The following is a 14,075-nucleotide window of genomic DNA, read 5'->3' on the forward strand; positions in this document are numbered from 1 at the left end:
GCAGCACGGCAACACAGCACTTGTCCTAGAAACACAACTGTCTGCACTAATGTTTTTCCAGTTTGGGTGATCTGTACATAAAACTGCGAGGGAGTCTCAAAATACTCACGATGACCTTAGCGTGTAATTGAAACCTGTGATTTAAGTCTTCTTTACCAGCACAAAATTGCAGTGTTCCCACGAGCGACATGCTTCACCATGTCAGGCCCCAGAGAAAGCGAGCTGATTCTCTTCCTTCAGCTGCAGCCCACCCGGCTGAGGGGGGGGGGGTGTTAGTCATTCAGCCACACGAAAGCTGTCACATGACTGGCCGGGGCACAACAGCAGTCATTCTGCTCCTTCGCTGCCACTTGGCTAGCGGGACACATGAGTGGGCCGCTAAAGTGGCCGGACACGCAGCGGGATCCGGATTCAGTGTGCTGAGCTGCCACTCAGGGACAGGGGGCTGAAATACATGCGCTGCATGTACTGAGCACGAGAACAAAAATCAGGGTTTGTGCTGCTTTTGTTTTTGTACTTCATCCAAGTGAGCACAGTCAACAGCGGCTCCATATGCACATCTATTAATGGTCACAAGTCTTCTATTGTCCTTTAAAAACTTTTCACATTCTTCCAGTCCTCGTCACCCGAACTCAGCAACCACACACAGCTACACACCCAAACACAACAGCTGCCTGTTTAGAAAGCATCCGAATACTGAAAGTGTTCTTATTCTGCTCATTTCCTGCTCCATGGTATATTCTGTGATTCACAGTTCAGCTGGACCTCAGTGCAACCCCATCACCTCTGACACACGCTGGTTTTCACTTCCATGGTCGTTGCTTTCTGTTGTTAGCCCTTAGCATCTAGGTTTAGCAATGATACAAATAAGATAATAACCTAATTACAACCATGAACTCATGTTTATGCACTGTGCAGTGCACCTAGGGAATAAGCAGTGTAGTAACTGTACTAGACTTAATTTAGTATACTTCTTTTTTAGACAGATTTTTAAACAGATAGTAAGAATTGTAAAGAGGTGTAGCTAAACCTGACCCTTTGATCTTCATCTTCTTATTCTCTGATAACAGCACAATAACATTAATAATAGCTTCATAACTAATATAGTTGGTTCAACTATTTGTCAAATATTACCAAGCAATAAATGTTTCAGTCTTATTAAGAGCATGCCAACTACTCCTTAACTACCAACATTTCCTCTGAATTTATAACTAAGATATGAGCCACAGGGTTATTGTTCTGTATTGTTTCACACTGTCCGACTGTCTTCTCAGCAGAAGAGCATCCACCATATAGCAGGAATTTCTTTCAATTATATAGTAACCTTTATATGCTACTATACAGAGTCTGCAATTGGTAAATGTATACGTCACAGTCGAGAAGTGAAGAGTTACAGCCCAGATGTCCAAGTTTTCTATCTCGCACTTGAATATAGCACACATTTGTGGATTTGTCTCACAACCTCATTTACATGTGATATGATCTATGCACACAACTCATGCAATCAGTGAGTGAAAAGACATTTGTGCTGAAGTGAGGTTTTCAGATTCAGACATATGCATTTGTAAAATAGAGCAGATGCTCTTTACATCTGTATTTGTATCCAAGTGATAGGCTTGAGGATCATACCATACATGTTTGTAACCTTTTGGAGACTCATTTCCTTCCATATTTCCTTGATTCCTCCAGCAAATTATAGCAGGAGACAAGTGCAAGTGTAGAAGGAGAGGAAACATAGAGGAAGCCACAATTCTTTGGGGACCCTCGCCAAGCTGGAGGGACCCCTGCTGGTAAGTGAACCCAAGAAGTTTCTGTTGTGGTGGGCGACTTTGTCTTTCTGACTTGTATAGTTGAACATATAGCTCGCTGTCAGCCACCCACTTGTGGTTCATTCTAGGGCTAGTCTCTAAAGGGTAAGTAGGGCACTTTGCCATTTCAATAATAGCTGCATTGGCAAAGCTTACAGCTGCAGGCTGTAGCCTTTACATGGATGTGGAGCAATCTTGCAGACAGTGTGGTAGTTCAACAGTGATTTTATATTCAGCTGTGTGTGTTTTGTCCTCCAACATTCTGATACAACTCATGGTAAAGACGTACCACGTTACAACATCCCGAATATTTCCCTCAGAGATTTAATTTGATTGACTGACCAGCACCACCAGTGAGAGTCTGACTGGCATACGCTGTTGAAGAGTGGATTAAAATGAACCATTATCCTAACAGCACATTAGGCCTCCTCCTCTGGGTTTCCGCATCCTTACATCAGAGAAGGATTTGCCAGGTGATTAAAGTGAGAAAAAAACTGAGGGTGTTCATAAGAAGAGAGAATTAACAACTGATCTTACTCCCACAGACCGCACTGACAGCAGAGTGAGGGAAACTCCAGAATGACTGGTAGACAGAGAGTGGGTGATATGGAGGATGTTGTATTTTGTGTTATCAGGACATACGCTATATGGCTAAAAGTCCTAAGGTGCCTAAACAGTATACCTAGAGGCGCTGCTCGGCCAGCTGTGTGCCATGACGCTTCATGTTGATGTTAATGCCAGGGGAGGTTTGGAATGCTGCAGTTCTAATTCCACTAAGTAAGAGAATGGCCTGAAAAGGCAAAATAAGAGCCAGTGTAAGATTATATTCAACTGAAAAGCTACTCTAGTACAGTATAGATAAGCTGATATGGTATCTAAAACAAGCCAAAATGATCTCCTGTGACCTGAAGGATCGCTCTGACCGGAACTTATTCTCTTGCCATGCTGAGCTCAACAAGGACCAACAGACTGCTGCTTGCTAACTGCAGTGCAAAAAGGCATCAACATATTATTATTTATTTATTTTAAATAGTTAGAGAGGAGATTTTTAATGGTTTTATTAAATATGCGAATGAAGCTGCGCATACACACAGCAGGAGTGAAAGAGAAGGTTTAAAAGAAGGTAGTGAGACCTGCTATGATGTATGGTTTGGAGAAAGAGGCACAGATAAAAAGACAGGAGGATAAGCTGGAGGTGAGAGAGTCAAAGATGTGAAGTTTTTCAGTGCAAGTGAGCAGAATGGACTGAGAGGAACAAGTCAGGTTGATTAGAAAGGTAAAGCTGCGATGGTTTGGACATGTGCAGAGGAGAGAGAGTGGATATACAAAACATCCATGGATGTCTGATGTGTGATTGGAGGACACAAATGGGACCCTATGTTTGGGTGACAAAACTGAATGTGAATTGAACATTTCATGTTTCAGCTCGAGTGCTGCTCAGTTTCACATCTCTTTCAGTCGGGGTCTTAGAGGAGCATCAGTGTATGGCAGCTTAGGGAAGATTCAGCTTTAGATTGAACTTTTCAACCCTGGCCGCAGCCAGCTATGCCAGCTAAGCTATGTGACTCATTACCATGCAAATCTCATTGCAAACGATTCAGATCCTTTCGATTGCAATATAGTGCATTATTCCTACGGGAATCTGAGAAATGATAAAAATCCTATCAGCATATGCTGATTCAAAGCTGTGGAACTCATTTAACATGTGCCAGGGTGTCCTGAAGATAAAGCTCTGTTGCTCTGCCAGCAGCTCTATCCCTTGGCAACATCACAGCCATTTAATGGGGGCCTGGTGTAGGCCTTGGCCTGGTGTGCCAGTGCACTGCTGCTGCCAGGGTGAGCAATCATCTCCTTTGTCAGCATCTTGCAGCTGCATCAGCAATGCAGGGAAATGACGCTGCACAGTGAAACGTAGACCACAGCGTAATACGGACAGCACACGGATCAGGGGGCTCTATATAGTGGTGGAAACTGGCTATAATAGAAACCTCCATCCATGGAGGAGTTTGTCACAGTTGCTAAGACAAAGGTAAAGGCTCAGAAACAAAAGCTTCCACACAGAAACACTCATTTGTCCACCACAATCTGACAGAAAGTCTGTGGGCACAAAGCAAAACCATAAAGTCTGCATTTGAAATTCATAGAGACCATAAAACATAATTGCTTCTCTGCTATGCAGATTTCAACATGTGGCACAGTAAGGCTTTGTTGAGACAGAATCCAGCCTTTGTCCCACACGTGACATTGGACGTAGCAGGGAAAATTCACAGCAACTTAATAATGCATGAAAACTCTCAGTGCCGTTAGCGTGTGTACAGAAAGCACTTTTGTTTTAGTCAAAACACAAACACTCGTTATCAGTCTCACGCCACCACCATAAACATATCATTAATAAATAATAAAGCACAGCGAGATGTATCACGCGCCTCAATCGTCGCTTCGATCAACGAAGATCAACGCCCACATGATTGCTACTTGTGACTGGCGGAGAAAGAGCTCGGAGATGCTCATGCTAACGCTCTCTGGAGAAGCACCGTCCTTGTGAATTTACAGCAAGCCATTCCTTGACCCAATCCAATGAATGCATTCACTACACATAATCGGCCTGACACATTGGATCATTTTGGGAGCCCCTGTGACGAAATGGCTGCATACATTATGCTGACTACATCAAGACTCTTTGCTTTGCTTAATGTCTAACACATTTCATGCAAGAAAGATGCCCCTGTGCCCCTGAACCAGTAAAAACATATGCTGGGAAAGTTGATGGGCAGCTGATGGTTTTTCCACCAATCACAGCTCACCTGTCAGGCGCTGAACAGAGCTCTAACATCTAGCTTTTTTCTTTCAGTCAGTATTATAGCAATAAAAAACAGTATAAGAGGAAAGAGAGAAAAAACGATTCTGTGACGTGGAAAATACTGTACAAAAGTGACAGCGCTCGGTTGTGTAGCACGTATGACTAAAATAGATACGTGCAGACTATAAAACATATTGAGAAGCACATATACAAATAAAAAACAGAAGATTCAAATCAAGTAACCTCACACACCAAACAACAGTGTGTAGTTTATGCTAGCTCTGCAGCCCTTTCTTCTCTGTCTGTCTTATTGTAGAGCTGACAGCAGCAGTTGCTGTAATCAAATCTATTCCTTAGTAGGTGAAAAGCCAACAAGAGTCATATGAAACATCGTATTCAACAAGCATAAGCATGAAGTAAAGCGATCCTCTCACAATCAGCACAGCTGACTTAAGAACAAGCTGTCTGCATGCAGACAACTCCTAGCTTTGTGTGATGTGTGTTTACAAAAAACTCTGAATTTAATCATGAGTTGTTATTAATCAGGCTCTCTTCCATCACCACCAAGTGGTGCAGCAGATAGCTGTCCCTCCCTGAGCCTGCTGCTGCTGGAGGTTTCTTCCTGTTAAAAAGGGAGTTTTTCCTTCCCACTTTCACCAAGTGCTTTCTCATAGGGGGTCGCTGGATTGTTGGGGTTTTCTCTGTATTATTGTAGGGTCTTTACCTTACAATATCAAGCACCTCGAGATGGCTTTTGTTGTAATTTGGTGCTGTACAAATAAATTCAATAAAAAATGTTCAAACTTTTGTGCAGGATGACAGCAACCATCCCAACTGACGGGTAGCAAAGCATTTACTCCACTAAATCTAATAACTACTGATGATACATTATTACAGATTGAGTTTCTCTGTAGTATATGGTCTGCAGTAATGAGCTTTATTTTATCTGATTCTTTGCTTGTTTCTTGACACGCCTGTTAAAATATGTGTGGGGCCTGTAAAACTCTGCAGACCGCACAACCTGTTAAGAGTTTGAACAAATCTGGAATTTTATTACATAAGAAATATGCTGAATATATGCAGTTTTCCCGTGTATGTAACTGTCCCTTGGTTACTGCAAAACTACACACACAGAAAAACTACTAGGTGTGATATTTTATAAAACATACAATTAATAGATTGTATGTTTTTGTATTTTTGTGACTTGGAAAGCAGGTTGATATGTGGGTTGGTGCTGGCTAATTAGCTAATATTAGAAAACAGCCCGCACTGCTTATAATTAAGTTTCTCCACTGATGTCAGAGGAAATGATGACATGTCTTGAATACAACTTTGGCTCTCTGACAAATAATTTCCGAGAAAATGAGCAAGCAAGCAAACAAATTCCAATACAAATGTTAAGATCCCAAAATATAAACATATCTAATAATACGTTAAACCCAATATTATTGCTTCACTTGGTTACTTGAGTTCTCTCTAAGTTCTTTTTGTGCACAAACCTGCTTCGGCACTTCTTTACTGGCCTAAAACTGACTTTTATGTAACGACTGATCTGCACACGCTGATGCTGATACTAATATCCTTCCTTGTTTTTTGTTATTTCTTGAAACCAAGAACTCTTTATAAACATAACTTATATGTCAGATATGAGATTAGCCACCATAGAATTGGCATGACAAACATACAAATCTTGACTGCTGACATCTATAATAATTTTATACATAGTCAGCATCGACTGGCTTTTTCCAACAAAATATTTGAAAATAGTTACAGAGTTACAAAGTCTGAGGATAACTCATTCAGTCAATTGTATCTCTGTGTAACTGCCGAGAGGCTAGCGTATGGCTGAAGCCTGGTAAAGGAACCTATCTCTGTCTTTCCTCTGCTCCAGCTCCACTGTAAAAACTCTGGAGTGGGGAGATGGCTGGCAGAATTAAAAGATTTCTGCTCGATTTATTCAGTGGTGAGGTTTTTAAATATAGACCGAGGAGCTCCAGTGCACTGCTGAACTCATGAATAAAGGCTAAATGGACTTGAGAGCTAAATGGAATTGGAGAGATTAAAAGAAAAAAAAGGGGGGGGGGGATTAAAAATGGAAAATGTTGAGCAGGATATGAGAAGCAGCCATGCTTGCTCAAATTCTCTTGCTTTGCCTGCACTCCAGATGTAAACGAGCGAGTGTGAGATTTTTTTTCAGAGGAAATGAAGCCACATTTAAGCACCGCCGACCGACTTTGTGCATTTTAAGTACTCTGTGAGCAAACACAAAGAGTGTGGCAGGTTGAAGTGGACTGTCATGATGCGATCGGCATGATAGGATCCCTGTATTCCCCGGGTCCTTGAAGCAAGACAAATAACTCCCACTAATTGAATTCCTTTGAAGAAACACCCCAAAGATGGACATCTCCACGGGCCCAGTTTTGACAAGCTTTTTCATGCCAGTGTATCACTTTCACACATCGTTTCCTCCCTTGACATGGCTACGACGATGACCCAGTGGCAATACGTTTGGCTTATAAACATGCCTAATTCATTAATGAAGCTGATGGATTGGGGAGACAACAAAAGCAGAATAGCCTCTGTTTTTAATTCATGGGGGACATCCTAGAGGGAGTGAAGGCCATCGTGTGATCTACAGCTCGGCTCCCACGTGTCACCGTATGTCCCCACTGGCTCAGTCAGAGCCTGCATTCATACACGGATCAACATTTACTCAAGCGTGACAATAATTTCAGCCTGCAAGCACGTCACAACCCAACCACCAGAGCAAAGAAACAAATAAGAAACTAAGAGGAAAAAGGCACATTTAATTGGTGTGAGGTTGAGAACAGATGAACGGCTGTCTAAGATTGTGTGAGCCTGAACAATCTGACCTCCATGTGATGACACGAAGTCCTGCATTGGTTTTTCTACACACAGACACCACTCAGCTGTGCTGCTACATCTGTTAATGGAGGGCAAAATATTCCCTTAATTATGGAAGCATTTAGCTGTCCTACCACGAGAGTTTCTCCTCTGTCAACATGTTAAAAAAATATTTATCCTAATCTTGTTTCATCCATAAATAAATTGGATTGTTGCATCCCAAATTCAAAACTGTACCGTCTTGAACAGCAGCAGTGGAAGTGGGCCTGGAGGATCCCTATAACCAGAATCTCCAGCAGGTGGAAAACTGGTTCATGTGTCACTTGACTGAACTCACCAGAACAAGTATTAGCACTGCCAGCTGAACTTTAAGTCAATCTGTGGGATGAAAGACACTCACTGAAGAAGCAACTTGTTTTCTTTTTTACTAAATAAATATTATCTGTAGGTCCATCCTGCAGAATTTAGCTACTAAGGGTAAAAGTCTTCCAGAATGTCTATTTTCTGTCAGAAAAGTGTATAATTGTGCAGTAAGAGATTAAAGATTACATAAGATTGCACAAAGATGAGGATTAGCATTAGCCTTGATGCTGTCAGCTCCCCAAATCTACTCAAAATGGATCTAGCCAAATTCACTGTGCACAGACAGGAACCAAAAGGATAAGAGGGAATGACAACACCCGAACACCCTCCTCAAGCAGGAACACTGAGCACAATGAGAGCGCATCTGGTCCTATGTGGGTCAAATCCCAGGCTAATTTCATACTATCAGCTTCATCTGCAATAATAGAGCAACTTACCATATAATACTCTCATGATACATTCACCAGAATTACTATGGTATCATGATTCAGTGATTCTGCTATCCTTAGATATAATGAGCAGAGGCCAGTTCTGACTGACCAGCCTCATACTAATCTAGTCCTTATTCCAAGACCAATCCTAGCATAATCCCCTTTATAACTCTGATAACTATCATAACGCATAAAATAAACATCATCATCACAGTATGATATGAAAACAGTGACTGAGCCCATTAAATCTTTGAGAAAGTGTTTACTTAAGTCTATTGAACTCCACACAAATGGAACAGAAAGGAGTCTCCCCCCACATGTTGTAAAAAATATGGGTTTAAGAACTTTTACTTTGGCTTCACTTTTTAGACCCTGAAGAAAATGAACAAAACTGATCAATAAATATTTGTGTTTTGTCTCCTGGTGTGTCTGTGGATATGCTTCAAGTGTGAAATGAGATCTTAAATTCATAGGTGTATTTGATTCAGATCACCACAGAAGCAGTCCAATTAGGCTCTCGAGCTGTCTCACAGTTAATTAACCCTCCAGCAATTAAGTTAAATCAAGAGCTTAAAATTACCAACTGGGATCAGCTGTGTATATAGGAGTACCTACAGTACGTGGGTCCTACAGTACGTTGTTTCCTTCAGAACAGATATTCTTAAATGCTATAATGTAGTTCATTATGAATTTCAATCATATTTATGCCAAAAAGGCCAATCCTACATTATACTCTGCTGTGGATACGGACAGCTGGAGACCCCATGGCCGGGTAGTCATTCTTGTTATACTTCTTTACTCAGCCCCACCCTGGGCTGCATTGTAATCTAAGTTCCCCACGGAATTCCACTTCGGAGCGGTCACATTTACTGTCTGTTGATGAAATTTACGTCACGCGGATCCCAGCACACTTGCAGATGGAGAGAGTATAATGTGCACATTAGGGTTCGGCTAGAGACTGCTACAGCAGTGAATGCTTCTTGCGTCTCTCAGGCTGTTCAGTTCAGCCGTAGTTCAGTGCAAACTTTACAACGAAGAGCTGCAAAAATCAAAGCCTGTATTTTCACTCAGTTTCTGTAAGCACACAAAATCAGTGTCCAAAATATTTCCTAAAATTGAAAAACTTCTAGATTATCATGAAATTTTCTATGAATTGTTGACTGGAAGATGTCAGACTGTGACCATTCTGTGCATTACTGTAGGTTAGTGACAACCATTAAAGAGACAAATAGTCACTTGCAGTACGTTCATCAAACATTAAACTTCTGATAAAAACTCCACCAGCTTTTCAAGACACTGTCATCTGATCACAATCATGCAGCATTATCACCACAGCATAAATACAGAAACTACTATTGGGCCATGTTGCACCCCTAAGTGTGTGTGGCTTCACTGAGCCAGGTTTTTACCCAAACAGCCTCTGAGAAGTTTGCTGGACAGGAATTTGGTGCACGCATAAGCAACTGTTTAATAAACTGCATTTTCAGACATAGTTTGGAGAGTTGCTCAGTCTTTTTGCACAACCCACTGTCATTGTTGCATGTTTTTTGGCAATTTTTGCACGCTTTGCGCTTTATATAGTCCCGTGCTGACTGTATGTTACATGTAGCACCATGGTCTTGGAGAAATGCTGTCTTGTTTCACTGTGTACTGTACCACTGCACACAGCTGGTATTAAAACATACTGATATTATAGATTATTTAATGTAGGCTGATGGGACAAACAATATGAATTGCTTGAATTGCCAAAGAAGCAGCCAAATACAGTGCAAAGACAACAACAGGGCTTTACCCTTTTTTTCATTTAACAAAATGTGGGTGTGTCTCCTTTTGCGCACATCCCTGTCCGCCGCAGACAGAATCGACTTCTGTGTGAAATTCTGCACTAGTTTGGATTTAATCTTCAATCTTTGGAAGCTTGAGGCGAAAGCACTAGTCTATGACTGCAGTTATCCACAGTTTATTATTGGCAAAATTCACTGCAAACACTCCTCTTCTCCTGTTTTCCTGACCTGATCACCTCTGTGTGATAACCTGCCTGATCAGATCTCCTGGCAAAACAAGCTGTTTAAAGCTGCCTCACTAAACATGAGTGACTTCCATCAGGGACTCATGTCTCATCTGATTCGGTTAAGACAGAGTATTAAAAAAAGCGCCCCTGAACTCAGCAACGAGTCAGACGGCGACATGTGCAATCTAGAACTTTATTACAACGACTGGCATGTTAAACAAATTTTTAATTTAAAATTGGTAAAACAAATATTTCTGCTGATTTACAGTAATGATTTAGATCAGCAGAAAAAAACCTGAAAGCACTCTGGTTCCAACGCTCTGTTTCCAAGACTATTAGCTGTGAGCAGATATCTGATATCATCCTAGAGATACATCCGTCCTCAGATGCATATACTGTGCCTTTACACAGTGCACCTGCAGAACCTAAACTCAGCAGACCACATCCCAGCTTCTTCCTCCTACTGCAGAAATCTTGCACTCAGTGCAGGCGGAGGAGCTGCACACCAGCTGCTGGCATGCTCAAAACCAGAGGAAGCTGCCTTTCTGCAAACAGGCCATAATAGTACTTCTAAAAAAACGAAATAAAATCACACATTACAAGGCCCTCTAGTTTCTGCACTTTCCCTTTAAGTGCCACCAAAAACACATTGATTACAACTCTCGCAAATAGAGGGTCATTCATTAAGGATTGCTAATGACACATATATATACTGCACCCATTTTGCTATCAAAACACAGGGAACGTATGGCTGCCGGTCAGAGGTATGCAGTTTTATGGTCTGAAGTCAATAGATGGAGGGATGCTCATCATTGTTTTAAACGGAAATAGAGGTGATGAGTGTTTAACCCCAATTACTGAAGTGAAGGAGGGAGAAATCAGCCTGAAATGCAAACAACATCATCGGCACAGAGCATAAAAATCCACAGGTACAGTGAAAGTAGTCACCGATGGAAAGTAGGAAAAAAAGACTTTCCAACCAACCGCTGAAAGAGACAGAGATTGCTTGGATCGGCATTAACAAGAAGCGAATACACTCGAACAGCTGCATGGCACTGCGTGCACGAATGCAGCCCGCTCCTCAAAGTAAACAGAGCAGCCAGGCTTCTCCCTGAAGCACACACAGAAAAAGCATGGCAGAAAACAGAGCCACTGAATCATGTGAGGTTATGTCCTTCATCTGACTTCACTGAGCATCAATGGAGAGGAGAGGCTGCTGCTGCTGAGGATGGGAGAAAAGGGGAGGGGGGAATGGTAAACAAGCGAGCTGGAGTGAATCAAAAACGAATGCGTCAAGATGCTTTGAAGCCCCCTGCATGTCAGAGGCTCGGTTTCCATCGGTGACTGTGGATAACCTACTTGTTTAATTAGCTTCGGGTGCTGTTTCTTCATCCCACTTGTACATACTGGATGTGTGTATATTTATTCTACCATATATAAATCGGTTATCACATTCAAACAGCCTCACCTTAGCCTTTCTATACAAACTGAGCGGTGGAGCTAGCGAACGGGCTAAGCACGTTTACGTTCCAAAACGTCAATAATAATATCACCTGGGGAAAAGCAAAAAAATCAAAGTAATTCAATCGGTTTGGGAAGCAAGAGCGAGAATGATGAGCGAAACGAAAAAACGGTGTAACTTACCAGTTCAGAGACGTCTAATAGTCCGCGGCACTATATTCCATGGTCGTTATAATAAAATAATATGACAGTAATAAAAGACTGCACTGCTATGGTGGCCCTGCTGTCGCCGTCCTGCTCGCCGTAGCCGCTTCAGTGTGATGGCGTTGGCTCTGCAGGGCCACAATGAAACGGCTGATGCCTTCACGAGCCGTCGGATATTGTCGGCACAGACCAACTAGGGGAAAGAAGACTACATGGATCATTTGTATGGTAGAACGGGGGGGAAAGAAAGAAAGAAACTCCGTGACATTCTAAATATCTTCTGTTTAGTGCTACACTCACAGGACGTAAGACATAAAAAGTTACGGTGATGAATGTGTTTGCAAATTCATTTAATGTTGTTTCTGGAGTAGTAGATGACCGTTGGTTATTTTTCAAAGAAAAAAAAACACTGACTAAACGCTGGTCTAATTTGTGAAGCTTGTCACGTTTGTTTCGTACTTGTTTAATACCTTGGTGTTCTTATTGTGGCGTTTGAATAATCGATCGTTAAAATTCCGTATTTTTTAAGAGGCTTCGAAGGGCACATTCCGAACCCGGCGGTTTGACTGATAGGACGTCCTTCCAATCAGAGGAGAGGAAAGGTTTTGGAGGCGGAACAGGGAACTGTCCGTATATAGATTTCTTCGACGAACGTTTCATCGTGACACACTTCGAGAAAATTTTTGTTTACACCAAAGTTATTGAATTACAGTCTTTTATTAGAATGTTAAAGCTCAATAAGGCAAAAATAAAATACATTTGGGAATAGTTAGAGACAGTGAAATAATGTGGGGCCTTTGTTGTTAAAATTTAAAATAAAAATCGATTTTTATATAATAAAGTGCTAGGTGAATGACCTGCCATGAAGTGTTTGACTTTACAAAAGAAGAGACACATAGCTGTTTGGGATGCTGTGGAGGTTTGTTTGTTTTGTTATATTGTTGAGGCGCCATCTTTTGTCTGCACATGGAGCAGCACTTTTTATCACAGTTTTTTTTTGTAATATTATTATTCCTTTAGTTGCTTCTTCTTTTGAAAACAAAATAATATAAATATTTGCTAAAATGTAACAGTAGAAATATCTTCCATGGGTATAGCGACATTAAAAACAGTTATTCAGTTGTATTTACTTATATTTTGACTAAATTAGCATGAAAAGCTAATGAGATTAGTTCTTTATTCTGTGTAATATCCCTATCTTTATTTAACCTATATGCTATAATATCTGCTGATATTGTAGCTCACTGGGCTGACTTACTGGAACAACAAATGAAACGGACCCACTGCCATCCATGCTTCTTTGAAAATGTTGAAAGGGTAGGTCAGATACTCATAGATCGCCATGAGTCAGTGATGTTATACATAGCCAGTTCTTAAAAACGCCTAATTTTTTGTCAGGTGGTAGAATCCTTCCAATTTTTACTACTTATTCTATGCCAAACCTCCTCTAGTGCTTATCAGCAGAGAAAGGAGTCTCCTCAAAGAGGCCATTTCATTTTTTTCCCCTGCTGAGCACCGTGGCCTCACACATGGAGGTGCTAATGCTTGTCCTTGCTGCTTTGCACCTAGGTACAAACAGCCCCAGTCGCAGTTTCAGATGGAGGTCAGCGCTAAACAAAGCCAGCAGGGACCCATCATCTGCAAAAAGCAAAGATGAGACCAATAGGCCACCAAACCAGAAACCTTCCACTTGCTTTGTATAGGTAATCTGTTATTAATAGAACTGTGACAAAGAGCAAGCTCTGGCATAGTCTAGTGCCGGTTAGGAACGTGTGTGGTGCTCTTGATATGAATATATAGGGACCAAATTGCCTATAACAACAACCCTGATGATGCACAATCTCAGAGCACCCTTCTCCCAAACTGCACCAAGGGATACATAGCATATCTAGACTAGTCACACACCTTTAGATGTCCTCAAGACGATGAAGAAATAGTTAAGTGTTCCACACCAGGATGAAAACTGCACTAAAAAATACATTCTGTAGACCTTTCTACAAACAGGGTGGATAAAAATGGGAATGCAGTGACACAGGCTAACTGTGGAATCAGGACAGTGGTCTAGTCTTGCTCTATACCCTTTGCTTATTTAGGTTTCTGCTTTCCAGTTGATGTCTGATGTCTTAAGGCTG

The 14,075-nt window shown here is 41.4% G+C and overlaps 1 protein-coding gene across 4 annotated transcripts in view; it reads right to left on the reverse strand.

The window, feature by feature from the left end:
* The window catches only part of fynb (FYN proto-oncogene, Src family tyrosine kinase b), an 87,080-nt gene extending 75,007 nt beyond the window's left edge, over positions 1-12,073 (reverse strand). For all 4 annotated transcript variants that reach the window (XM_085383195.1, XM_085383196.1, XM_085383193.1 and 1 more), the window contains exon 1: positions 11,923-12,073. The gene's annotated coding sequence lies outside the window, so the exon portion shown is untranslated. The remainder of the gene's footprint in view (positions 1-11,922) is intronic.
* Between the last annotated feature and the right edge of the window lie 2,002 nt (positions 12,074-14,075).

The sequence above is a fragment of the Rhamphochromis longiceps genome, linkage group LG15 (genome assembly GCF_057381845.1).
Source record: "Rhamphochromis longiceps isolate RC_006_pf linkage group LG15, R_longiceps_female_GT1.1, whole genome shotgun sequence".
In the NCBI taxonomy this organism is placed as follows: domain Eukaryota; kingdom Metazoa; phylum Chordata; class Actinopteri; order Cichliformes; family Cichlidae; genus Rhamphochromis; species Rhamphochromis longiceps.